The sequence below is a fragment of the Macrobrachium nipponense genome, chromosome 20 (genome assembly GCF_015104395.2).
Source record: "Macrobrachium nipponense isolate FS-2020 chromosome 20, ASM1510439v2, whole genome shotgun sequence".
In the NCBI taxonomy this organism is placed as follows: domain Eukaryota; kingdom Metazoa; phylum Arthropoda; class Malacostraca; order Decapoda; family Palaemonidae; genus Macrobrachium; species Macrobrachium nipponense.
Genome location: NC_061089.1, coordinates 58,856,592 through 58,882,244, shown reverse-complemented (window position 1 = coordinate 58,882,244; position 25,653 = coordinate 58,856,592). Strand labels below are relative to the sequence as shown.

General features: G+C 40.0%; 1 protein-coding gene and 8 non-coding genes across 9 annotated transcripts in view; all 9 read right to left on the bottom strand.

Annotated features, from left to right (window-relative positions):
- Positions 1-25,653, bottom strand: part of LOC135226282 (mediator of RNA polymerase II transcription subunit 30-like) — a 642,192-nt gene that overhangs the window by 231,971 nt on the left and 384,568 nt on the right. The window lies entirely within an intron of this gene.
- Trnak-uuu (transfer RNA lysine (anticodon UUU)) lies at positions 1,232-1,304 on the bottom strand. The gene has a single exon. It is a non-coding gene; the product is annotated as a tRNA-Lys (tRNA).
- Trnak-uuu (transfer RNA lysine (anticodon UUU)) lies at positions 3,229-3,301 on the bottom strand. Its single transcript has one exon. It is a non-coding gene; the product is annotated as a tRNA-Lys (tRNA).
- Positions 12,958-13,030, bottom strand: Trnak-uuu (transfer RNA lysine (anticodon UUU)). The gene has a single exon. It is a non-coding gene; the product is annotated as a tRNA-Lys (tRNA).
- On the bottom strand, positions 15,029-15,101 carry Trnak-uuu (transfer RNA lysine (anticodon UUU)). The gene has a single exon. It is a non-coding gene; the product is annotated as a tRNA-Lys (tRNA).
- On the bottom strand, positions 16,094-16,166 carry Trnak-uuu (transfer RNA lysine (anticodon UUU)). The gene has a single exon. It is a non-coding gene; the product is annotated as a tRNA-Lys (tRNA).
- Trnak-uuu (transfer RNA lysine (anticodon UUU)) lies at positions 21,010-21,082 on the bottom strand. The gene has a single exon. It is a non-coding gene; the product is annotated as a tRNA-Lys (tRNA).
- On the bottom strand, positions 23,543-23,615 carry Trnak-uuu (transfer RNA lysine (anticodon UUU)). Its single transcript has one exon. It is a non-coding gene; the product is annotated as a tRNA-Lys (tRNA).
- Trnak-uuu (transfer RNA lysine (anticodon UUU)) lies at positions 25,513-25,585 on the bottom strand. The gene has a single exon. It is a non-coding gene; the product is annotated as a tRNA-Lys (tRNA).

Sequence of the window (25,653 nt, the reverse complement as noted above, 5' to 3'; positions counted from 1 at the left end):
TAGTTTGTGAAAGGCCTCAAAACATTTGCCAAATAATATTGATAAATGGTAGTTTAACAGGATTTTTAGAAATCTGATTCCAATCATAATCTGCAGATTGGTTAGTTATGTAAATGTGGTGTACGTTAGGAATTCAAGAATATTATGGAACCTTGCTGTATACAACACTTTGGGTAAGTCTTGGCACTGGTAAAAGTAGATAAGGAACTGGGGATGATGGTAACCTCTACTTTACTTCTAATCAGTATTCTGCACTGCTTATAGAACAAACTTCAAAATTCTACAGAATTTATGAAATACTATTTTGGCACTCAGAAAAGAAATGCTCTCTCAAATTAAAAATTATATATTTTACAAGGGGGTAGGCTCCATTCGTAACATTGCGTATATTATCCCTCTTTTTTTTCAGCCATTCTTCTCTTTTCAAACTGATGTCACTAGAGTACTGGTAGTTGTCTAATATCAAAATCTCTTAAGGTGATAACGCTTGAAAAAGTTACTGTGGCAGGCGGGAGCCTAAACTCTCTGGCTCGAGTTCTGAATCATTGAAAAAAAAAATCATAGATTCCTTACAGGAGTATACCACTATCAATAAAGGCTTCTCATATTGCAATATAAACTCTACAAAAATGTTAGCATGATCAAGAAGGTTATTACAACATATGAAACAATGTGTAAGTCTGTTTAAAGGAACTAGAAAAAATGACTTTTTACAATTCCAAATAATAGCCTCTTCTCCTACATTACTGAATTCTGCACATGAGCACATTTCATTATATAATTATCTTTATGAACCAGATGTTGAAACATCATTGGGAAGGCATCAGCAACCCTTAGCAAAAAATGCGGTACTCTTATACAAAGAAGGAGTACTCATGATCCCGAGTCACTAACAAATTTAGGTGATCATTATATATTTTAAGCTGAAAAAATATGCCTGACATTTGGGAGTTCAATATTGATAACAATGCCCTTTTAGTGCTACTCTATATAATTTACTTGTGGTGGATATTGATGAAGATTTGGCAATTCATCGTCTTGAAAAGTCTTGCTATTTTAATAAAGCAAGGATTCTTTCGAGTAAGTTCTCTTAACAAACGATGCAGTTCTACTTGAATGTATTACATTTAACAATGAAGGTCGTTGTTTAGTCCCAAGAGGCTTAGTTGCTTAACTTCATTGAAATCCTTCAGGTAATAGGAGGTGATAAGTATTTTTCTGAAAAGGTCATCGCCCGGACAGGGACTTGAACCCTGGACCCTTAGGTTAAAAGCCTAATGCTCTACCGACTGAGCTATCCGGGCTTCACTAAGAGTGAAGCTCGCATCTCCTGGCGTATCTACCAAACCTTAGGTGGAAGAAGCACCAGGGGTGGTTGTGTGTTAGCTGCTGTGCGGGGCCGCTCTTTTGGTGCTGCATTAATCTCCAGTGCCTCGGGTTCCTCCGTCACTGGGTAGATGGTTGCAGGCAGAGCGGCGAGTTTCGTAGCCGTGGTGACCTCATGCAGCTCTGGAGCTTTCTCAACCAGGTTGTCTTTAGGAAGAGTGTATGTGTCAGGAATCTGTCATCGCACCTCCTAGGATAGTTGGCGAAGGAATATCTCACGTCCAAGGCTGATCTCCTTTCTCCATCCATGTTCGTCGGTCTCTGGGAGGCGTAGAGAAACCATCACCTTGTCCCAGGCATCCCTTGGGTGTGCGTTATGCATAGGTGAGCTACAAGGTCAAGTAGGTGTGCAGCTCTCACAGAGATGGGGGTAGAATAGGTTGTGACGAGCTTCCGTTTGAGCTCGTCAAAGGTGACCAATGTGGGCTGCTGTGTATTGACCCATGATGCTATGTGTTTATAAATCTCCCCTGGAAGAACAACTATGGTGAGGTCGGCCTTGAGGACGTCATCTGTGAGCCCCACGATTCAGAACTGGCCCTCGACTCTGTAGAACCAGGAGGATATGTCTTACGTGCAGAATGGGGGCAACCTGATGGCCTGGGTGGCGGCTGAGCGTCAGTTTGTGGCAGAGGGCGAGGAGCTCGGGGTTGCGACTGAGGAGCTGTCTGCTTCGTGAGGACCAAACCGATCGTGAAAAATGCAAAACACACTGGGAAAGCCATGCCGTATTTAATCCGCTAATGGCGTTGGAGTGTCACCAGAAAGGGGCCTTCAGAGGCCTAAAATGCGGCACCATAGTGAGTCCACTAAAGGCTCTCTGGAGGTGAGCGGCTGTAATGACTCCGTTAAAGGCTGCACCTAAACCCTAAACCGCTGAGTCACCGTCCGATCTGGGTCACCAGTAGTGAGGTATCGACAAAAAGGCAGGCATGCGAGTACTAACTTTACTACAGGCCAAAAGGTGGTTATAACTACAGCGTGTGGACCACAATGTAGTCTGACCTGAGAGAGATAGGAAAACAGGGATCAGCAGCGGCCAATCTGTGTTTTCTCTAACATATTTATATGAATACAATTTAGGCTATGTAAACAAATAAGACATGTTATATACATCAGAAGAAAGGGAGGAAAGTGCTATATACAAAGATTTAAGGTGCAATGCCAAGACTATGAACATATGTACAAAAACATTGCAAAAGCATTGTCCTTACAGGTTAAATGCCTAATGCTCTACCAACAGCTACCCCGGCTTCATTTACAATGACATAAAAAGAGGTCTTAATCACTATAAAAAAAATCTTGAATTGACCACAAGAACAATAAGAGCACTTCGTTTCCAATTCCAAATACTACTAATTTCCCCCCAGATTTAATTATATTTTATAAATAAGATCTCATTATATTTTATAAATAAGATCTCATTATATTTTTATTCATAGGAAGTTAAAGCATCATCTGTAAGATATCAGTGACTGTCACTTTTATGCAAAACCAAAATACCTTAGGGAAATCAAAACATAGTTCAGGCTACACTAATATTCCTCAGACTTGAAATATCTATATCGATGAAACAAAGTGATAATCCTCCTTTCATGCTACTTCATTTGATGATTAACTTTTGGTATATATTGAAGAAGGTTTATCACTTTGAAAACCCTCTCCACTATTATAACACATGTGGCTTTTATGGGAATAGTTCCTCAACAAGTGTTGTTGGTCCTGACCACAGTATGTTGTGTACTGGGGGCTTTTGTTGGTTAGTTATTGTCTGAGGCTTAGATTTTTTCCTTCATTTAGGTCTTTCAGATAACTGGAGGTGATAGAACTTGAAAATGTCGACGCCCGGACAGGGACTTGAACCCTGGACCCTTAGGTTAAAAGCCTAATGCTCTACCGACTGAGCTATCCGGGCTTCTCTGACAGAGAAACAGCATGAGCTTTTACTGAATGGAAAAAAATTATATCTTCATTACAGGCAGAATACCAAAAGAAAGAAGAAATTGCCTCTTCCAATATTCCAGATAGTTATATACAGAATATGAAACAATGATTTAAGTTTGCTAAGGGGTTCAAAACTTTTGCCAAACATGCATGTCATGGTGTCAATAAGTTTAGCAGAACTTTAGAAGTGCGATATAAGTCCATAATCTGCAGGCTGGTTAATTTCGTAAATGTGAAGTGCACATTAGCATTCATTCAGGAATATTATGAAACCTTGTGACATGGAAAACTTTGGGAAAGAATGTACACTGGTAAAGGAGATACTGGAAATGGGAAGGATCAGTAACTTCTACTGTGTCATACTAGCCAGTAATCTGCAATGCTTATAAAACAAACTTCTGAATTCCAATGAATTTATGGAATGCTTTTTCAGAAATATGGAAACAGGATAGTTGCCATTTTTATCCTGGCATTCAGAAAAGAAATGTACTACTTTCAAATTAAAAATCATAAATTTTTCAAGAAGGTCCACTCCATTCTTATTCCTATTATTGCACATAGTATCTCTCTTCTTTTATCAAGCATTCTGCACTTGTAAGAGTTCACTGCTCTTATCAGACTAATATCACTTGAGAGTAATCAGCGTTCCAACACCAAAGTCTCTCAAGATAACTGAAGGTGGTGAAGCTTAAAAAAAGTTACAATGCCCAGACAGGTACCTAAACCATCTACCATGAGATTTTAATCACAAGAAAAAATAAAAGATGCGTTACAGGCAGTATAACAACAGTAATAAGAGATTGCTAAATTGTGATATAAACTCTATGAAGAAGTCAGCATATTACAGAAGGTTGTAAACAGTATATAAAACAAGGAGTAAATTTGTTAAGAGAACTGGAGAAAAAGACTGCTTTTTTTAATTCAAATAATAGCCTCTCCCTCTGCATTACTGAACTCTGCACATTAGTACATTTCAGTATCTTTAGGGAACTAGATCTTCAAACATTATTGGAAAGTTATCAGTAACCCTTAGCAAAAAATGCAGCTCTATTATCAAATAAGGAGTGCTCCTGACCTCAGTCACTAACTTCAGGGGTCAATATATATTTGAGGTTATACCAATATGCCTGAAATCTGGGATTTCAATGTTGATAAAAGTTTATGATAATGCTAATTTGGTATTACTTCATATGATTAATTTTCGGTGGATACTGATGAAGATTTGACTATTCATCATCTTGAAAATTCTCTCTATTTTCAAAGAGTAAGTATTCTTATGAGTACATTCTGTTAACAGGAGGTGTAACTCGGGTTGAGATTGTTACATTTAATATTTCTGGGCCTACCATGTGTCGCTCCGTGAAATGGTTTCTTTAGCACTCATTTCTAGGTATAAATATTGCTAAATATACCAGAGAAAAAAGCTAAATGGTAATGCCAGAATATTCTGGCTCGCTCACCTTTATTTAAGGTGTCGGTATGGTATCCGGGGCGAGTGTAACCACTACCAGAGGTCCCCTGCCATTCAGTCTTCTTCCTTTCTCAATATCCCTCGTCTACAGAGGAGCCGTTCTAGGCCCCCGCTACCCACTACTGCTACGGCTAGCACTTTGTTTACTATTCCTTTCGTTAGCACTCTCCACGTTGCACGTGTTTTTGCTTTCTGTGTTTCCGTTTGGAATTTCTTTCACCCTTATCACCATGGAACGTCAAGTTGCTGCTGCATCTAAGTTGAGTACTGTAATTAATGTTTGATCTTAATTTTAGGTAGCGATAGGCGATATAAACATGTTTAATGTGATGTTTTATGAGGAAGCGGCAGCATGCGAGTTGTTGTTCCCACGCCGCCATTTCGTGTTTCGCTACCCGCGTATGTTTACGCTCCTTTAGATTCCCAATTAGTCTCCTATACTAATTGGAATCGATTTTCAAACATTTAGCAGTTCTCCATATGTTTGTTAGATGCTTTCATTATTGACTGACGTCTGAGATTTTGTCCGATCGCGGGGGGATATCCTACCGACCGAACCGCATGCTCTCGGGACGTAGCCTAGTTGTGTTATCCTCATTTACATCTTGAGGTGTGCATCCCAACCTATACTCTAGCCAAGGTGTATTTTAGGCTATATTATATATATTTTCATTTTACTATAAGACGCCCTTGTCTGCTTACAGAAGAGCCTTGGCTCTTCCGTAGCCTATACTCTAAGGTCCTCGAGCCACCCTGGTCTTCCAGCCCTTCGGTTGAATAATTCGATTTGGCAATCTAGACCAGGCCACTCTGAGCCTGCCAGGTTAACCTGTTCAGATCGTTTCGGTTTGAGATGGTTAGGCCAGCGGTTCGAGAGGACCCGTTGCTTTCTCTCTCACTTAATAATAATTTTCTTTTCATATCTCCCCCGCGTTAGGACAGTATGTTTATATATATATGTGTGTGTGTTTACATCCATATATACGGATATTTATTAGTAGCATGTGTTAGTAGGCCTAGGCCTTCTATTCCGAGGGTTTCCAGCTGATCGTGTGCGAGCCACCCCGCTAACCGACCTCCCTTCCCCTCGCACCCACCTCAGTGGGGTATAAGACTCGCTCACGCTATGCCACGTAGCCGATCCGAGTTCCTTGCTTAATAAGGGGGAGGGCAGGGAGTGCGATTGGGGGGTAGGCTCACCACACCATGCTCTGTATGAGGGGTAAGGAGGGGGCCCTGCTCGGGCGAGCCTCGGCTGGCCACCTGGCTCAACCAGGCGGTGCGCTCTCCAGCCCACGTTGTCATATCCCTTTCCACGGTCTTCTTTCACCAATCCTGTCCCCCGCTCCGGCGGATCCGGGATCCCGGCTTCAAAGGTATTGGCTATGCAAATAGCTCTGATTCCTTACTGACCAGATATGGGCTCAGGTTTTACCAATCCCCTGTTCTGTTCCCATGAAGCCAGACCCAGTATCGGGATAGCTTGGTGTATTTAGACACGGAATAAGGTAACGATCCACTTCTGTTGGATCAGTTAGTTATGCATGTGCACACACATATATGTACACATGTGGTTATGTACATTAGATACATATACTGTTAGTTTTATCCAATAAGACATCTTATCTTATCATACTTCGGTTTGTTTACTCCGGCGGACTTATTACTCCGCCGGGTATTTCAAGCCGGGGTACCTTGTTATCACTAGCCCATCGGCCTCGTTCATTTGTCTTGATTTGTCCTTTCCACCCCTCACCCTAAAGGAATGGAGAACGGGCTTGAGACGCAATCCTAATTCACTAGATTTTACGTCTCCGGCGCCACCGGAGTCAGGACAGGTTTTTCACCTAACCTGTCCCGTTCCACCAGCCCTATACTTTAGACATGACAAGAACAAGAGCTGCACCCCGGAGCTGATGAGAACAAGGATGCATGATACCCTAGTGGTATAAATATTCTGTCACCGGAGTCACCTCCAATGACTGTAGAATAATGCATGCCCCGCCGGACATGCATCCGGTGGGTCTAATTAGTGATACTCATGTATCATTTGACTTACAGATCTTGCAGTGTTTGGAGACGGGGTGTACCGCCGTCCTCCAAGAACCCTGCGGGCACGTGGTATGTAGGACCCACGCTGGTTGTGCCGTCAAGGTCGGGTAGTTGTTGGTTTGGCACCATGAGGGATGCCAGGTCTGCTACGGCCTCGTGATGGAACTCACCTCCAAGCCGGTATGTACCATTCTTGATAAGGATACAATGAGTGTCATATGAACTATATCGTTTTGATTCATACTGGACTAAGGATAGTATTTAGTTCAAGAGTTGACATAACTCCTCTTACAGAACATCCAAGCTGTCAAGGATGCGGCGCTGGCTACCTTGAAGACCTGGGTTGGCGGATTTGGCCACAATGCCAAGAAAGCTCAGCCCTACATGCTGTCCGAGGAGATGGCTGGCATCATCTACCCCGGAGCCAAGAAGTCTTCGGCAGTAGAGGCAGCGGTAGCGGCTCCTATCATCGCCAGGATCCACGTAGAGACCACGGCCGCGACGGAGGAGGGTTTCGGCGAGGAGGTGGTTGGAGATGTGGCCGCCTTAGACCTTGACCGCGAGCCCATGGTTGTGGACAACCAGGGAAGGTAGGAATGTTAGTGAGGCATGTAGTGTAGGGGCTCAAGGCTTGCCCTTGAGCCCATCTCAACCTTCCTCTCTTTCCTCTACCACTTCCTTCCAGGGATTCGCCGGGAAGTTTCAGTCGGTTAGATCGAAGCCTTCCTTGGTGGTCCCTAAAGTCAAGAACCCAATTGACTTTAAGGCGTTGAAGAAGTCCTTGCCTAAGCCAAGGTCCGGAACCAGCCGCGCCACTGAGCCATCGGCTCCTAACCCCGAGGCGGACATGGCAAGAGCGACTCCCTCTCAACAGAGGATGAGAGCAAAGGTTCCAAAAGCTAGGACCCTGGTACCTAGCTTTGACCCGGAGACATTTTCTGCAAGCATGATGCAGCAGATGGGGAACATGGTAGGAAACTTGGTCCAGACCAAGTTCCAAGAAATGTTCTCACAGCTGTCATCCACGCTGGAAGCCTCAGGCCAGTCCATCCAATCCTTATCAGAGAGGATGGTTGCTCAGGAGAACCTAGTGGCTGGTCTCCGAGATTCTATGGCAACTGGACAGCCTCAGTCCGGACAGGTAGTTCATCCCCTACCAATGCCGGACTCCTCAAAGCTGCCTCCCTTCAAGAGTAACAACCCTTGGAGGACAGCAGCATACGCACCGTTCTTGGATTGTATGCTTACCATCAAGGGGTGCGGAACTCGAAGACTGGAGGACTTGGAGTTTTATCCTCTGGGACTCCAGTTCCCCTTCATCAGATACGCTCGTCTGACAGAAGACGCGATGGTGAGGGAGGATAAAATCCCCAAAGAGACTGTCATCTTCCCCAGAGAGCAAGCTCAACAAGCTTGGCTCCGGAGCTTGACAGAGTGGCAGTGCGTCAACACCAGGTTGACGGCTCATAAGAGTCCCTTTACCATCTTCACGGTAGACGAAGGAACACCTACCCCGTGTCTATCCAAAGTGGCTGAGCTAACCATGCAGGCAGCCATGGAGGACAAACCAATGCCACAGCTCCGGGAAACAGATTTGCCTTCCATTCTGCTCCCCGGAGGCATGGACTGTTGGGTAGACGCACCTGCCACTTTTTCTGCAGGTAAGCTGGCGCCGGACTGTGGTAACACACTGTTCAGCGAGCGGCTTCCTAGGCTTCCAGACAACCTCATCAAGGCCGAGTATGATGCCAGATTGAGGCTGAGTAGGTCCCTCACTCAACTCCGCCACCATGTCGGAAATGACAGCGCTCATCTACGAAGATGAGGCGTTGTTTAAAGTTCTGACAGTCATTGCTTCATACAGTACAGTGTGACCTGTATGACTTTATCGTAGCAAGGCAGAACTGTAGGAAGCACGTTCTGGCTGAAGCGTCCATTCGCCATGAGCCGAATAAGCTGATTGGATCCTCCATCTAGGGAACAAACCTCTTCCCCGACTCCGCCGTTAACGAGGTCTTGGCGGAGGCAGTGAGGGTGAGCCAAAGTCTGAAGATTCGCTGGGGACTCATTCCCAAAAGGAAATTTGAGTCCGCCGGAACGAATCCCAAAGGTAAGAAGAAGTTGAGGAAGTTCCAACCCTTCCAATCTTCTCAACCACAGACAATGGTCCAGGCAGTTCTGGTGGCTCAAATGAGTCAACCGTCAACATCAAAAGCACAATCGCAACAGCAGTTTGTGCTTCTGACTCAGCCAGCTCAACAACCCCAGGCGTTGACCTCCTTCTCCGTCTTACAATGCTACCTTTGAAACCCAGGCGTTTCAAGGGTACAACAGGTTTGCCAGAGGCAGCCGTGCCAGAGGAGCCTTCCGACACAGAGGTGGCGGAAGAGCCTCCAACCGAGGCAAAGGCTTCTGGGGAGCCCATGGTGGCCATCCATCCGCCAACCAGTGAGACTCCTCAGGTAGGAGGGAGGCTGTACCTCTTCCGACATAGGTGGGGGTTCAGCACCTGGGCCCAGAGTATTGTGACCAAAGGTCTGGGATGGAGCTGGATACAAGGTCCTCCTCCATCAAACACCTTTTACCAAAGACCAACAGCGGAACTGGTAGAGTATACCCGAGAATTACTTAAAAAACGGGTAGTATCTCAAGTAAAAAACTTATAGTTTCAAGGGTGCTTGTTCAGCGTTCCAAAGAAAGACTCGAACAAACTAAGAATAATCCTAAACTTGTCCCATCTAAACTCATTCATTCATTGCGACAAGTTCCGAATGCTGATCATTTCGCAGGTGCGGACCTTACTTCCCCGTGGGGCCGTCACCACCTCTATAGATCTTACAGACGCCTACTATCATATCCCGATAGCAAGACACTTCCGCCCCTTCCTAGGCTTCAGACTAGGAAAGAAGGCTTATTCCTTCAAAGTAATGCCATTCGGGCTCAACATAGCGCCCAGAATATTTACAAAAATAGCTGAAACAGTAGTCCAGGAATTAAGGACTCAAGGGGTAATGTTAGTAGCCTATCTGGACGACTGGCTCATTTGGGCCACAGATGTCGAAGAATGCCGCAAGGCGACGGTCAAAGTGATAAAGTTCCTGGAACACCTAGGTTTCCAGATAAACAGGAACAAGTCCTGTCTAACTCCGGCACCACGTTTTCAGTGGATAGGAATCCAATGGGACCTAAACTCACACACTCTATCAATTCCGCCGGTAAAACGGAGAGAAATAGCCAAGGCTACAAGACAATTTCTCAAAGACAAGCAGACGTCCTGGAGAAACCAGGAAAGAATCCTAGGTTCACTCCAGTTTGCATCAGTTACGGACGTATTACTGAAAGCCAAGCTAAAAGATATAAATCGAGTTTGGCGATCGAGAGCAAACAGAAGATCCCGGGATAAAGTATCACGTATCCCGGAGATCTTACGCAACAGACTCCGCCCCTGGACAGAAGTCAAGAGTCTATCGAAATCAGTACCTCTACAGTTTCCTCCGCCAGCCCTAGTAGTCCATACGGACGCTTCCTTGAGCGGCTGGGGCGGATACTCACAGTACAAGAAAGTACAGGGAACCTGGTCAGTGTCATTCCGCCAGCTACATATCAATGTACTAGAAGCTATGGCAGTGTTTCTAACACTGAAGAAACTCTTACCAGCAAAGAAAATCCATATCAAGCTAGTATTGGACAGCGCAGTGGTAGTCCACTGCATAAACAGGGGAGGTTCCAAGTCAAGCCATGTAAACCACGTAATGATAGCCATATTTGCCCTAGCGGCCAGGAACAAATGGCACCTATCAGTAAGAAATGTAGTGGTAGATGCTCTGTCAAGGACTACTCCGCTAGAGTCGGAGTGGACCCTGGACAGAGGGACATTCAAATGGATCTGCCAACAGGTGCCCGGGCTTCAAGTGGATCTTTTTGCCATGGAATCAAACCACAAACTACCATGATACATGGCTCCCAACCTGGACCCTCTGGCTTATGCCACAGACGCTATGGCAATAGACTGGAATATCTGGAAAAGGATTTATCTCTTCCCTCCGGTGAACCTACTAATGAAGGTCCTGAACAAACTTAGGACTTTCGAAGGCCAGATCGCACTAGTAGCTCCCAACTGGCCCAAGAGCAATTGGTTCCCTCTACTAGTGGAATTGGGACTCCTGCCCCGACGGATTCCCAATCCCAAACTGACGCAGTTGGTACAAACGCGGACTGTGTCCGCTTCCTCAGGAATTCAGAAGCCCTAACATCAATATGATTCAGCAGTAAAGAAGCTAGCCACCTCCTTGAAAGACACAGGAGCACAAACCATGACAACGAATCTGGCGATAACCTTCTTCAGAACCTTGTTCGAGAAAGTTTTAGCAGCTAGTACTATTACTACAACCAAATCGGCACTAAAGAAAATATTCCAATTTGGATTTAATATTGATCTTACAGATTCGTATTTTTCCTCTATTCCTAGGGCTTGTGCTAGACTTGGACCAATAGATAGACCTCGAACGGTCTCCTGGTTCTTAAATGATGTCCTTAAGCTAGCTTCGGACAATGTTAATGAGTCATGTACTTATATAACGCTCCTAAGGAAAACATTATTCCTAATAAGTCTGGCCTCAGGAGCTAGAATATCTGAGCTGTCGGCCCTTTCTAGGGAACCAGACCATATTGAGTTCCTCCCATCAGGAGAATTATTACTTCTGCCAGATTGTCAATTTTTGGCTAAAAACGAAGACCCACAAGATAGGTGGGCCCCATGGAAAATTGTTCCTCTTCCTCAGGATCTGTCCCTATGTCCAGTTAATCCGCTAAAAACCTATTTAAACAGAACTGCCATGAAAACTTCAGGCCCCTTGTTTATTAGGGAAAATAGTGGAACCATCTCCCTAAAAGGAATCAGACAGCAGATTCTATATTTTATCAAACAAGCTAACCCGGAATCAATTCCGCGAGCACATGATGTTAGGGCGGTAGCTACATCAATTAATTATTTTCAACACATGAACTTTGACGATCTCAAAAAGTATACAGGCTGGAAATCACTGACAGTAAACGCCACTACCTAAAATCCTTAGAGGCCCTTAAATTCCCAGCAGTGGCAGCGGGGAACACAGTTTCCCCTGACACTACATAACATGGTAGTAACTAGTCTAATTAGCCTATGTCTCTCTCTCATCTCTCTCTCCTACCTGCCTCACTAGCATTCTTGACCTTAGCTCAGTTGTTACTGGGTTGCACACTTAATTTGATTTTCACCTGCATTGTATTAGGATCTTTATTATTGTACATATGGATATCTGGTGCAAAATTTTATAAATAAATTCCTGTTTAGTGGTGTAAGATTCGTTTATTGTTAGATGTCGGGTTATACAACCCTATTAGTAGATAAGAACTGTAGTTTAAGGATATTATTAAAAATCTTCATAGTATTAAGGAAATTTATTAAGTATTGTAGATTGAATAACTATTATTAAATAATATTTAATAATTATGCAGCTTTCAATTTCCTTACAGTCATTTATCTACACTAACTTTCCAAGCTGGTGGGGCCAATTCTCTGTTACGATTTCACGGAGTGACACAGGGTAGGCCCAGAAAAGGGATTTTGATAAAGGAAAAATCTATCTCTGGGCAGTGACCTGTGTCGCCCAGTGAAACCCACCCTCTAATTTCCACACCCTAATCTGGCCCAAGCTTGGGTGCTATCTACAGGAATGGTAAACAAAGCGCTAGCCGTAGCAGTAGTGGGTAGCGGGGGCCTAGAACGGCTCCTCTGTGGACGAGGGATATTGAGAAAGGGGACCTCTGGTAGTGGTTACACTTGCCCCAGATACCATACCGACACCTTAAATAAAGGTGAGCGAGCCAGAATATTCTGGCATTACCATATAGCTTTTTTCCCTGGCATATTTAGCAATATTTATACCTAGAAATGAGTGCTAAAGGAACCATTTCACTGGGCGACACAGGTCACTGCCCAGAAATAGATTTTTCCTTTGTCAAAATCCCTTTTTGTAGACTGTTATTAGTCCCGGAGGCTTAGTTACTTTACTTCATTGAAATTCTTTTAGGTAACAGGACGTGGTAAGCCTTGAAAAGGTCATCGCCCGGACAGGGACTTGAACCATGGACCCTTAGGTTAAAAGCCTAATGCTCTACCGACTGAGCTATCCGGGCTTCATTAACAGTGAAATACCATGAGTTTTTACTGAATAGAAAACAAATCATATATTCATTACAGGCAGAATACCAAAAGTAAGATATTTCGATATTTCAGATACGTAGTTTTATACAAAATATGAAATAATAACTTAGTTTGTTAAAACATTTAAAACATTTGCTAAGCATGCACTTTGTAGTGTCAATATTGATAAATTGTAGTTTAGCAGAATTTTATTAGTATGAGACCATTCGATAATCAGCAGACTGGGTAATATATATATTGTTGGGCTAAACCAGTACGCCTGAAGCTTCGGAGTTTAATATTGATGAAACTAGGACAACATGCACATTTGGTACTCTGTCAAATGATTAACTTCTGATGGGTACTAAAAGAGATCTGACAATTCAAGAACATGAAAATTCTTTCTACTATTATTAAATAATTGGTTCTTTAGAGAAAATCCTCCAAACAAGTAGTGTTGTTTGACTTGAGAGTTGTAGCTACTTAGCTGCTGATGTTTAGTTGCTCTCCCACATTGAAATCTTTCAGTATCAGGAGCTGATAGACCTTGTAAATGTCAGTGCCCGCACAAATCCGTGACCCTTAGATTAAATGCCTAAAGCTCTACCAACAGCTACCCAGGCTTAATTTACAATGGCATAACAAGAGGTCTTAATCACTACAAAAAATCTTATATTCACTACAAGAAACATAAAAACACTTCATTTCCAGTTCAAATACTATTAACTTCCACCCCTCTAAATATGGAATTCATCACATTACCAGATTTCCTCAGAATTTAAGTAAAATTCAATGACCCCTGTTTTATCTAAGGTTTTTATGAAGCTGCTTTCTAAGCATCTTTATAGGTTTGCTGAAAATAATAACTTGTGTACAGAGGAAACATGGTTGGTGTAGGTTTTAGCTCAGCCTTTGATCATGTGAATCATGAAGCACTTTTCTACATGTTAAGATTACTGGAAATCGGTGGAGGTTTTATTAATACTCTAAATGAATTCTGAATATACAGAACCCGGAGTGTCATTGTTGGTGGCCAGTATAGAAAATCTTAGTAATGTCATTTCAGGTGTTCCACTAGATAGAGTTCCAAGACCTTTGCTGTTTATTATCAATACTAGTTGCACGTGGCAAGGCCTAGATTAAACTGATAGCTTACATTGATGATGGTAGTCTTCTAGCTGCTGTTCCTTCTACAAGCATTAGGTCTGTGATTGCAGAATCCTTGAATAGAGATCTGGAACGTTACTCATTAGTGGAGTAGACGTTGGTGCTTCAGGCTCAACCCTTCATCCAGAGCACTTTTGCCTTTGCATCCTAATTTATACATTTAAATGGTATGGTTTTAAAGATTGGTGGCTCTTTATATTTTATGTGTAACTTTTGATAAATAATTTACTTTTAAGGAACATAAATGTAATATTGTTTCCTCAGTCTCTCTAAAAGTTGGTATCCTGCAGAAATGTTTTAGAATGTTTCATGAAGAAGGTATTATAGCTAAGTGTTTAAATTCTTTTAATCTTCATTGTTTGGAGTATACTGTTTTTCAGTGTGGTCTTCAAGTGAATCACATCTCAAAGTCTTGGATAGAGTTTTCATCAGTCAAGTTTATTTTGCCATCTCTTAATGATGACTTGTGACACAGATGTAAATTGAGTTTATTATGTAGCATAAAATGTACTACAATGACAAATATCCTCTGCACTCTTCCTTGACCTAGATAAACTACTCAGTTTGCAAGTAGTTTATCTTGGCTACAACTAAAATATGGAACATTTCCCCAGTGCAGCTTTGGAATCTTTTGATCTCCAAATGGTTATCAATTTATTACTTTTTTTTTTTTTGAGAATGGTACCTCAACAAGTGTTGTTGTTGGGCTTGACCATAGTATGGTGCGTACTGGCGGTTTTGTTGGTTAGTGTCTGGGGCTTAGTTGTTTTCCTTCATTTAAGTCTTTCAGAATTAAATAAAGGATAGAGCTTGAAAACATTCGACGCCCGGACAGGGACTTGAACCCTGGACCCTTAGGTTAAAAGCCTAATGCTCTACCGACTGAGCTATCCGGGCTTCACTAACAGCGAAACAGCAAGAGTTTTTACTGAAAAGAAAACAAATCATACATTTATTACAGGCAGAGTACCAAAAGTAGGAAAATATTACCTCTTTCCATATTTCAGAAACGTATTTTTGGGCTAAACTAGTATGCCTAAAGCATTGGAGTTTAATATTGCTGAAACTAGGCCATGATGCTCATTTGGTACTCTGTCAAATGATTAACTTCTGATGGATACTAAAAGAGATCTGACAATTTATGAACTTGAAAACTCTTTCTACTATTATTAAATAAATGGTTCTTTCAAGAAAATCCTTCAAACAAGTGGTATTGTTTGACATAAGAGTTGTAGTTACTTAGTTGCTGTTCCACATTGAAATCCTTCAGTAACAGGAGCTGATAGACCTTGAATAGGTCATTGCCCGGACAAATCCTGGACCCTTAGGTTAAATGCCTAATGCTTTACCAAAAAAAAAATAAAAACTTCATTTCCTTTTCCAAATACTACCAACTTCCCCTTCTAAAGTACGGACTTCATCACATTACCAGATTTCACTGTATTTTAAAAATAAGATCTCAATATATTATATAAAAAGGAAGTTAAAGCATTATCTGTAAGGTATCAGTGACTCAATTTTATGCAGAACTAAAAAACCTTAGGCGAATCAAAACATGGTTCAGGCTAAACCAATATTCCTGAAGCCTGTGATGTCTATATCAATGATATAAAGTGATAACCCTCCTTTCATGCTACTTCATTTGATGATTTATTTCTGGTATTTGTATATTGAAGAAGATTTATCAGTTTATCACTTTCAAAATCCACTACTATTCCAAAGTGTGTGGCTTTTTTGAGAATAGTCTCTCAACAAGTGTTGTTGTTGGGCCTTCAACGGTATGCTGTGTACTGGGGGCTTTTGTTGGTTAGTCAGTGTCTGGGTCTTAGTTGTTTTCCTTCATTTAAGTCTTTCAGATAACTGGAGGTGATAGAGCTGGAAAATGTCGACGCCCGGACAGGGACTTGAACCCTGGACCCTTAGGTTAAAAGCCTAATGCTCTACCGACTGAGCTATCCGGGCTTTATTAACACTGAAACAGAATAAGTTTTTAATGAATAGGAGATTCATATATATTCATTACAGGCAGAATAACAAAAGTACAAAGATATTCTTTCTTTCAATATTTCAGATACGTAGCTATATATAGAATATGAAACACTGACTTTGGTGTTAAAGGCTTCAAAACATTTGCCAAATATGCACTTTATAGAGGCAATATTGATAAATAGTAGTTCAGCAGAATTTCATTAGTATGAGACCATTCTATAAACTGCAGACTGGTTAATTTTGTACTGTTAAATGTACATTATGAATTCAAGATCATGAAACCTTGCTGCATACAAAACTTTTAGCAAGAATGTGCACTGTTGAAGGAGATGCTGGAACTCAGGAGGATTAGTAACCTCTCCTTTATCTTTCTTGCCAGTAATCTGCAATGTTCATAAAACAAACTTCTTAATTCCACTAATGTATGTATAGAATACTTTTTTTTGGAAATATGTTAAAAGGAAAATTAGAAAAGAAATGTACTCTCAAATTCAAAATCATAAATTTTGCATAGTCTGCTCCATTCTTATTCCCTACGTTGTGTACATTATACCTCTTCTTTTTTCAAGAATTCTGCACATGTATGAGTTCAATACTCTTATCAGACTGATATCACTGGAGAATAGGCGGTTTTGTAATATAGAAATCTCCTAAGATATCTGACGGTGATAAAAGCTTGGAAAAGTTATAATACCCAGACAGGGACGTAAAACTCTCTAGCACGAGTTTTTAATAACAGGAAAAAAAATCATATCTTCATTACTGGCAGTATACCAATAGTGATAAGAGATCTTCTCTTACGATATAAGCTTCATGAAAATATCAGCATATTCCGAAAGGTTGCATACCATAAATAAAGCAAGTAACATGTTAAGGGAACTAGAGAAAAAGACTTTGTCTCCCATTCCAAATAATAACCTCTCTTGTACATTAGTGAATTCTGTGCATTAGCACACTTATGTATCTTTTTGAAACTAGATGTAAAAACAGCATCACCAGAAAGGTATCAGCAGCCCGTAGCAGAATACGAAACTATCTGATAATGCTTATTTGGTGATACTTCATATGATTATCTTGTGATGAATACTGATGACAATTTGACAAATCATCACCTTGAAAATTCTCTCTATTTTCATTAAGCAATGATTGTTTCACGTATATTATCTTAGACAAGCGGAGTAACTTGACTTGAGAGTAATACATTTTTACTAAAGGCCGTTGTTAGTCTCTGAAGCTTAGTTGCTTTACTTCATTGAAATCCTGCAGGTAACAGGAGGTCTTGAAAGGGACGTAGCCCGGACAGGGACTTGAACCCTGGAGCCTTAGGTTAAAAAGCCTGATGCTCTACCGACTAAGCTATCCGTGCTTCACCAGGTGAAATGGCATAAGTTTTTACAGACTGGAAAAAAATCATATATTCATACCGAAACTAGAAGAAATCGCCTCTTGTGATATTCCAGATGGTTATTTACAGAATATGAACCGATTTACATTATATAAAACAATGACTGAGTCTGTTAAAAGCTTCAAAACATTTGTCAAACACGCACTTTGTAGTGTCAATCAAACTTCAAAATTATACCGAATTTATAAAATAATTCTTCGGAAATATGGAAAACAGATAATTACTATTCTTATCCTGGCACTCAGAAATGAAATTCTCTCTCACGTTCAAAATGAGATATTTTGCAAGAGGGTCTGCTCCATTCTTATTCTCTATGTTGTGTATATTACTTCCCCTCCTTTTTTTAAGAACTCTGCACTTGTAAGAGTTCACTACTCCTTCCAGACTGACGTCACTGGAGCAAAGTCAGTTTTCTAATATCAAAATAACTTAAGGTGATAGCTTGAAAAAGTTACAATGCCAGACAGGGATCTCTAAACCCTCTAGCACGGGTTTTTAATCATAAGAAAAAATCATAGATTCATTGCAGGTAGTATGCCAATAGTAATAAGAGATCGCCTCTTGCGTTATAACCTCTATGAAAATTCCCGCACATTCCTGAGGGGTATATACAGCATGTGAAAAAATGGGTAAGTCTGTTAAGGAAACAGGAAATAAATACTTCTTTTCTCATTCCAAATAATTGCCTCTCCTACTATTTTAGTGAATGATGCACATTAATACAATTTAGTATCTTTTGTGAACCACATGTTAAAACATCATCAGCAAAAAATGCTACTCCCTTATGCAGACCAAGCAGTGCTCCTAAGCCCAGGCACCAACAAACTTATGCGATCAATAAATATTTAAGGCTAGACTAATTTGCCTGAAATCTGGGAGTTCAAAATAGATGAAACTAGAAGATAATGCTTATTTGGTGCTACTTTAAATAAATAACTTGTGGTGGATACTGAAGATTTTATTATAATTTATCATGCCTGAAGCCTGAGATTTCAATATCAATTTTCAGGAAATTCAATGATAATGCTCTCATGATGAGATTTCATATAATCAACTTCTAGTTGATGCATAAGATGACTTGACAATTTATTACCTTGAAAACTCTTTCTACTATTATAAAGCAGGTGGCTTTTACGCGAACATCCCTAAACAAACGTTATTAGTTTTGCCCACAGTACGCTATGTACTGGGCGACGTATGTTGGTTAGATACTTTCTGTGGCTAAGTTGCTTTCCTTCATTCAAGTCTCTTAGACTTAGATAACTGGAGGTGATTGAGCCTGAAAATGTCACCACCCGGACATGAACTTGAACCCTAGACCCTTAGGTTAAAAGCCTAATGCTCTACCGACTGAGCTATCTGGGCTTAAATTAATATAGAATTGCATGACATTTTAATGCCTAGAAAAAAATGGATTCACTGCAAACCTTATACAAAAAGTAAGAATAAACTACGTCTTGCAATATAGGCCTAATGGGAATTTCTGCATATTCAAAAAAGTCATTTTGAAAAAATGACTTAATCTGTTAATAAAACAAAAAAGAAAGACCATTTCCAGTTCCAAATACTAGCCTCCCCCTCCAAACTAAGGTACTCTGTACACTGCTACATCACAGTATCTTTTATAAACAGGAAGTTAACACATTATCCCAAAGGTATCAGTGACCATTAGCATAAACTGTTGCTCTTATACAGACAAGCAGTGCATGTGGCCCCAACACCATAATACTGAGGTGATCAATATAGTTCGGGCTAAACTAGTATGCGTGATTCCTTAGAGTTCAATATCAACAAGATGCTGTTCCTTCCAATGATTAATTGCTGGTAAATATTGAAGAAGATTTGACAATTTATTACCTTAAAAACTCTTTCTACTATTATAAAGCACATAGTTTCTATGAGAACATTCCCTAAACAAGTGATGTTGCTTTGTTTGACAGTTATGTTCTATACAGTGAGTTGTTGCTAATTACTTTTTGAACCTTAGTTGCTTTCCTTCATTGAAATCTTTTAGACAGCACGAGGAGATGAAGATTGAAATGGGTAATGCTTAGACAGGAACTTGAACCCTGGAACCTTAGGTTAAAAGACAAATGCTCTAAATACCGAGCTATCCAGGCTTGATTAAGTGAAATAGCATATTTCAATCTTTATGTAAATCTTAGACTCATTGCAAGTCGTATGGCAAAATTACAAAGAGATCACATCTTGCAATATAAACCTCATGTAATTTTAAACTTATTTCAGTTATTTACACACTATGAAACAATGACTTAGTCTGTTGAGGGAAATGAACAGAAAAAAGTTATATATTTTCCGATTTAAAATAAGTCTTCCCTTCAATATTACTGAAATCTGCAATTCAGCGTATTCTGTTATCTTGTAAATAGGAAGGTGTTGGTGACCATGATCAAACAACTGCTACTCTTTTATGTAGAGAAGCAGTCTTCCTGATCCCATTAAATATGTGATCAATATACAGCTGGGCTAAAACTTTATGTCTAAAGCCTGAGATTTCAATATTTGTGAAACAAGGTAATTATGGTTATTTAGTGCTCTTAATAATTACAATTAACTTCTGGTGGATACTAATGAAGATGTGACAATTTATTAACTTGAAAAATCTTTCCAACATTATAAAGCAAGTGTCATTTATGAGAAAAGTCCTAAGCCCGATAATTATACGTTTCTGACTGTAGCTTTTGTAGATTAGTTGTCCATGAGACTAATTTGCTTTGCTTCATTGAAGTCTTGTATATAATTAGAGATAGTAAAGCTAGCAAAGGTCAATTCAATGCCTGCACAGAGACTTCAACCTTGGACCCTACCGAGTGAGCTATCCGGGCTTAATCAACAGAGAAATAGCACTAGATTTTAATTACTAGATAACCATAACAGAATAATTAAAAGCAATATTCTCTGTAAATAGGAACAAAACACTCCACTTCCAAATGGTAGCCTCCCACTCCAAATTAGTTAACTCTGAACATTGGTGCATTTTGGTGTCTTTTGTAAACAGGAAGTTAAGACACCATCTGAAAGATATCATTGGCCTTAGCAAACACTGCTACTCTTTTACATGGATAAGCATGTAAAAGTCTCTAACACTTGCGGGGTCATTATCTACAAGAGGCTAAACCAGTATGCCTGTAGGATTGAAGTCTGAGAATTCAGTATTGAAGAAACTAGGTGACAATTATCGTTTGGTGCAGTTCTATATTATTAACTTCTGGTGGACTTAGAAGAAAATGTTTTCGTATGGCTTTTAAGAGAACAGTTTTCTAATCAAATGGTCTTCCATGGCAGTTATTAAATAGTCTTAAATTTTAGGCTTAACTGTTTGCCTTCACTGAAATCCTCTTATGTCTAGAACTCTAGATAGCAGAAGGTAGTAAAGCTTGAAAAGGTTACCGCCCGAACAGGGACTTGAACCCTGGACCCTTAGGTTAAAAGCCTAATGCTCTACCGACTGAGCTATCCGGGCCTGAACTGAAGTGAAATAGCATGAAATTGTATTCATTAAAAAAAAACCCTAGATTCATCATGAAAGAAAGAAAGAAAGAAAAGAATGACTTGTGATACAGACCTCATGGGAATTTCAGTATATTCCAGATAGTTATTTACAGAATATGAAACAATGACTTAGTTTATTAAGGGAAGGAGAGAGAGAGAGAGAGAGAGAGAGAGAGAGAGAGAGAGAGACTTCCTCTCTATCTCCAAGTAGTGGCCTCTCCCCCTCTAAGCTAAATTCTCTACACATACACATATTGGCATCTTTTGTAAATAGAAAGTAAAAACACTCTGAAAGATATCAGTAATCCTCAACAAGCACTGTAACTCTTTTACAAGCAGTGCTCCTGACTCCAGTGACCAACAAAATTAGGTGATCAATATATAGTTGAGGCTAAACCATTAAGCCCTAAATCTGGGAATCTGAGTATTCAATTCCTGAAGAAAAAGTTATAATTATCATTTGGTGCTACTTCATATAATTAACTTGTGGTGGATTCTGAAGATCTGACAATTCATCATACTGAAAACTATTTCTACTATTAAGAAGCACATAACTTTCACAAGTACATTTTTCAAACAAGTGTAGGCTCATCATTGGGTTCATCTGATCACTGTTTGATTAAGGTTAATTTGGGGATAGGCCAAGCTGCTCTGATGTTAGCTTTTCAGGAAAGGTATACTTGAAATCTCAGACCAATTGGGATGGTATTCACTATGATCTTATTGAACTCCAGTGAAGCTATAGCTATTGAAGTTCGAATATTATTGAGTGTTTAAATTATCATATTTTGTTTTAAAGACATGCCATGGTTTATTGCTGCATGTAAGCTTGACTATCATGAAAAGCAAGAAGTTTATCATTTATGGAGGGAGATTCAATCAGAGTTTTTGTGGTGTAATTTAACTGAACTTAGAAATCAAGCTGAAGTTGTCTGTGAGAGACCTTAGAGAGCCTAAAATGAGGGCATGAAACGGATCTTGCTCTCCAGTGGCAGTGGTGATGACCTCTTTGGAGTTGATACAAGTATGGCTCCCCTTACAAGAGTTGATAGAACTACTGTATATTGCCCTAAACAGAAGGCAGAACTTTTGGCTCAAGTCTTCATGAGCAAACAGTGGTCAGTCTATGGTTTTACTTCATACATGCTTTTAATTAATGGCCTTCTGGTCTAGAGAAGTAAAAACTTTGCTTATGGCAGCGTATAGCCAAACATGATCTTTCCCATATTCTGAAAAAGACTACTGATTTAATTGCTCCTAAGATTACTGCTATTTTCAACAGATTAGTTGGACTTGCAAGTCTTCATTCTATTTGGAGGAGAGGAAACACTGCTCCATTACCTAAGTCCTTCCAGATGGTCCTCAGAATATAGGTAAAATTCAATGACCCCTGTTTTATCTAAGGTTTCTGAGAAGCTGATTTCTAATCGTCTTTATAGGTTTGTTGAAAATAATAACTTGCTACCAGCATGACAGTTTGGGTTTCATGAATGCCTTGGTACTTGTGATGCGCTCTTGCCGATATCTACCATCTTGCTAGGTGTTCTCGATGAGTGCACAGAGGAAAGCATGGTTAGTTTAGATTTTAGCTCAGCCTTTGATCATGTGAATCATGAAGCATTTTTCTACGTTAAGATTGTTGGAAAGCAGTGGAGGTTTTATTAATATTCTAAATGAATTCTGAATATGCAGAACCCGAAGTGTCATTGTTGATGGCCGGTATAGAAGTTTTTAGTAATGTTATTTTAAGTGTTCCACTAGATAGTTCTAGGACCTTTGCTATTCATTACCTATACTAGTCGCATGTGGCAAGGCCTAGATTAAACTGATAGCTTACATTGATGATGGTAGTCTTCTAGCTGCAGTTCCTTCTCCACGCATTAGGTCTGTGATTGCAGAATCCTTGAATAAAGATCTGGAACGTGAGTCATGAGTGGAATAGGCTTTGGGGATTGAAGCTCAACCCTTCATCCAGAGCACTTTTGCCTTTGCTTGCTTATTTATACATTTAAATGGTATGGTTTTGAATATTGGTGGCTCTTTAGATTTTGTGTGTAACGCTTGATAAGTAATTTACTTTTGAGGAACATAAATTAATATTGCTTCCTCAGTCTCTCTAAAAGATGGTGTCCTGCATTCGTGTGTTTAGTTTTTTCCTCATGTCCTCATATTTATTAATTCACCTTTTCCCATAACTTGCTTCTCTTTGCAGATTGTTTTCCCTTTGGCGCCATTTTCGGTTTGTGGTCTGTTGACCCTTTTGTGGTCTGTTGACCCTATCATAAGGGCTTTCTTTTGAAGACTTAAAGAAAGAAGGATGTGGTGTTAAATGGTTTAGTGAGAGATGCTGTTAGTCTCTATGGTTTAACTGCCCTCTCACAGAAATCCTCCAGGTCAGATAACAGGAGGTACATAAATTAGAAAAGGTCAATGCCCGGACAGGGACTCAAACCCTGGACCCTTAGGTTAAAAGCCTAATGCTCTACCGACTGAGCTATCCGGGCTTGATTTCAGTGTCTATAGCATGAGATTTTAATCACTATAAAAAAAATCCTAGATTTATTATGAGCAGTATACCAAAGAGTAAGAGAAAAACAGCTCTTGCAATTTAGTCCTAATGGAAATTTCAGCATACTCTAGACTGCTATTTACAGAATGATACACTGGCTAAAGCTGTTAAGGGAATAGAAAAAGAAAGGACGCCTCTCCCATTCTCAAAAACCCTCCCCACTAAACTTTAAACTGAATTCTGTTTATAAAAATATTCCAGTACCTTTTGTAAATGGAAAGTTTAATTATCAGTTGAAAGGTATTAGCAAACCTTATCAAAAACTGCTGCTCTCTTTTGCAGATAAGCAGTGTTACTGACCTCTGTCACCAACAAACTTAGGTGATCATTGTAGCTGGGGCTCAACCACTATTCCTGAAGCCCAAGTTTTATATTTCTTCTAAATTTTTCCAACTGACATCTGCCTCGCCATTCTAGGAACTAAATAGCACTCTCTTCTAAAAGTTTCAGTGCTATGATAATTATGCAAATATGGGTAGGAGATCAAATAAAAAAAGACTCAGCTCATTCTTTTGTTATAATTTCACCATTACCAGTATCGCTTCCAAAGCTTCGTGATGCAAAGGGATTCTGTGAAATTCTGCTACTCATGTCTTTCTTCCAGAAATCGTGTCAACTCGCTCTTCTCAGATTTCTGTAGGCTCAGACTTCTTAGGGTAAAGGTTACATCAACAACTGTAAATTGCGGCCTTGCACAGGAGCACCAAAAATCACTGGCAGCAAGATGATGGAGAGTCAGGGAATGGAATACTCTGACTCCTTGATTTCAACTCTGGAAGCCTTGGCAGATAGCCTTGGTTAAAAACCAATAGGAAATGGTATTATCCATGGATTCTGCCAAGTAAACTGATATACAATATTTTCATTTGTGGATTCTTAGTTTTATCTTTTTACCATTGATATTAATAATCATGATGTTTCGTAATATTGGACAAATGTATTTGCCATTACTTCTCTTATGTTAACAAGACTTTTAAAACAATTTCGTGCTGTAAATGTTTGAATATCAATGGGTGGAGATTATTTATCTAATACTGTTTTTTCACAAAACATGGAAGAGTTTACAAACGTTAAATTGAACACTCAAGACAAGAAACTTAAAGACTATGGCCACTTTGCATACAGACTGCTGTTAGCCACATAAGTTGTGAAGATAATGGAAATCTTCAAGCACAAAAGAATAGAAAGAATTTCTTAAGAGCCCTATTATGGCTTCTGAATCATACGAAAAATAAGTGAGACATCTACAGTGAAGATTTCCTGAGGTATAAGCCCTCAAAAGGAAGGAAAGTTTTGAAGTCTAACTGACTCAATTACCTTTAAAATATTGTGAGCTACTTGACAATCAGTTAATTTCATGAACTAACATATTTCCACTAACGCTCAACTTTATGTAATCAGTATCGACATGATAACTACATAGTAAAACAAGGTGACCATATCCTTTTCCGGACTAATGGCATTCTCAGTTCTACTTCTCTTTCGGCTTTCATTACTCAAAAAATTGGTAGCAGATAGTTATGTTTAGTCAAGTCTGTCTGCATAATAATGTATCTCCAACATATGAACAAATTTTAATGATACTTGATTATAACAGTCAGTGTGTAACTTGACACTATACAATCACTTTCAGTGGATATCAATGACTAGTCGTCAAGAAGTCCTGTCGCTCATTAGTGTGTTTGGCAGGGGTATGCTCAGAACTAAGAACCTCAATTAATCACTGTTAGGTTGAATGGGTTGAGATCTCTCCCTGTTATTCACTAGGATCCGTTACTTTTCTTCATAGCATTCTCTCTAGAATGGTGGATGACTTAAACTTAAAACTTCATCGCCCGAACAGGGACTCGAACCCTGGACCCTTAGGTTAAAAGCCTAATGCTCTACCGACTGAGCTATCCGGGCTTGAATCCCACCTGAATTATACTAGAATTTCAGGGCAAAAGTGATGAAAAAAAATAATAGAGCTCACT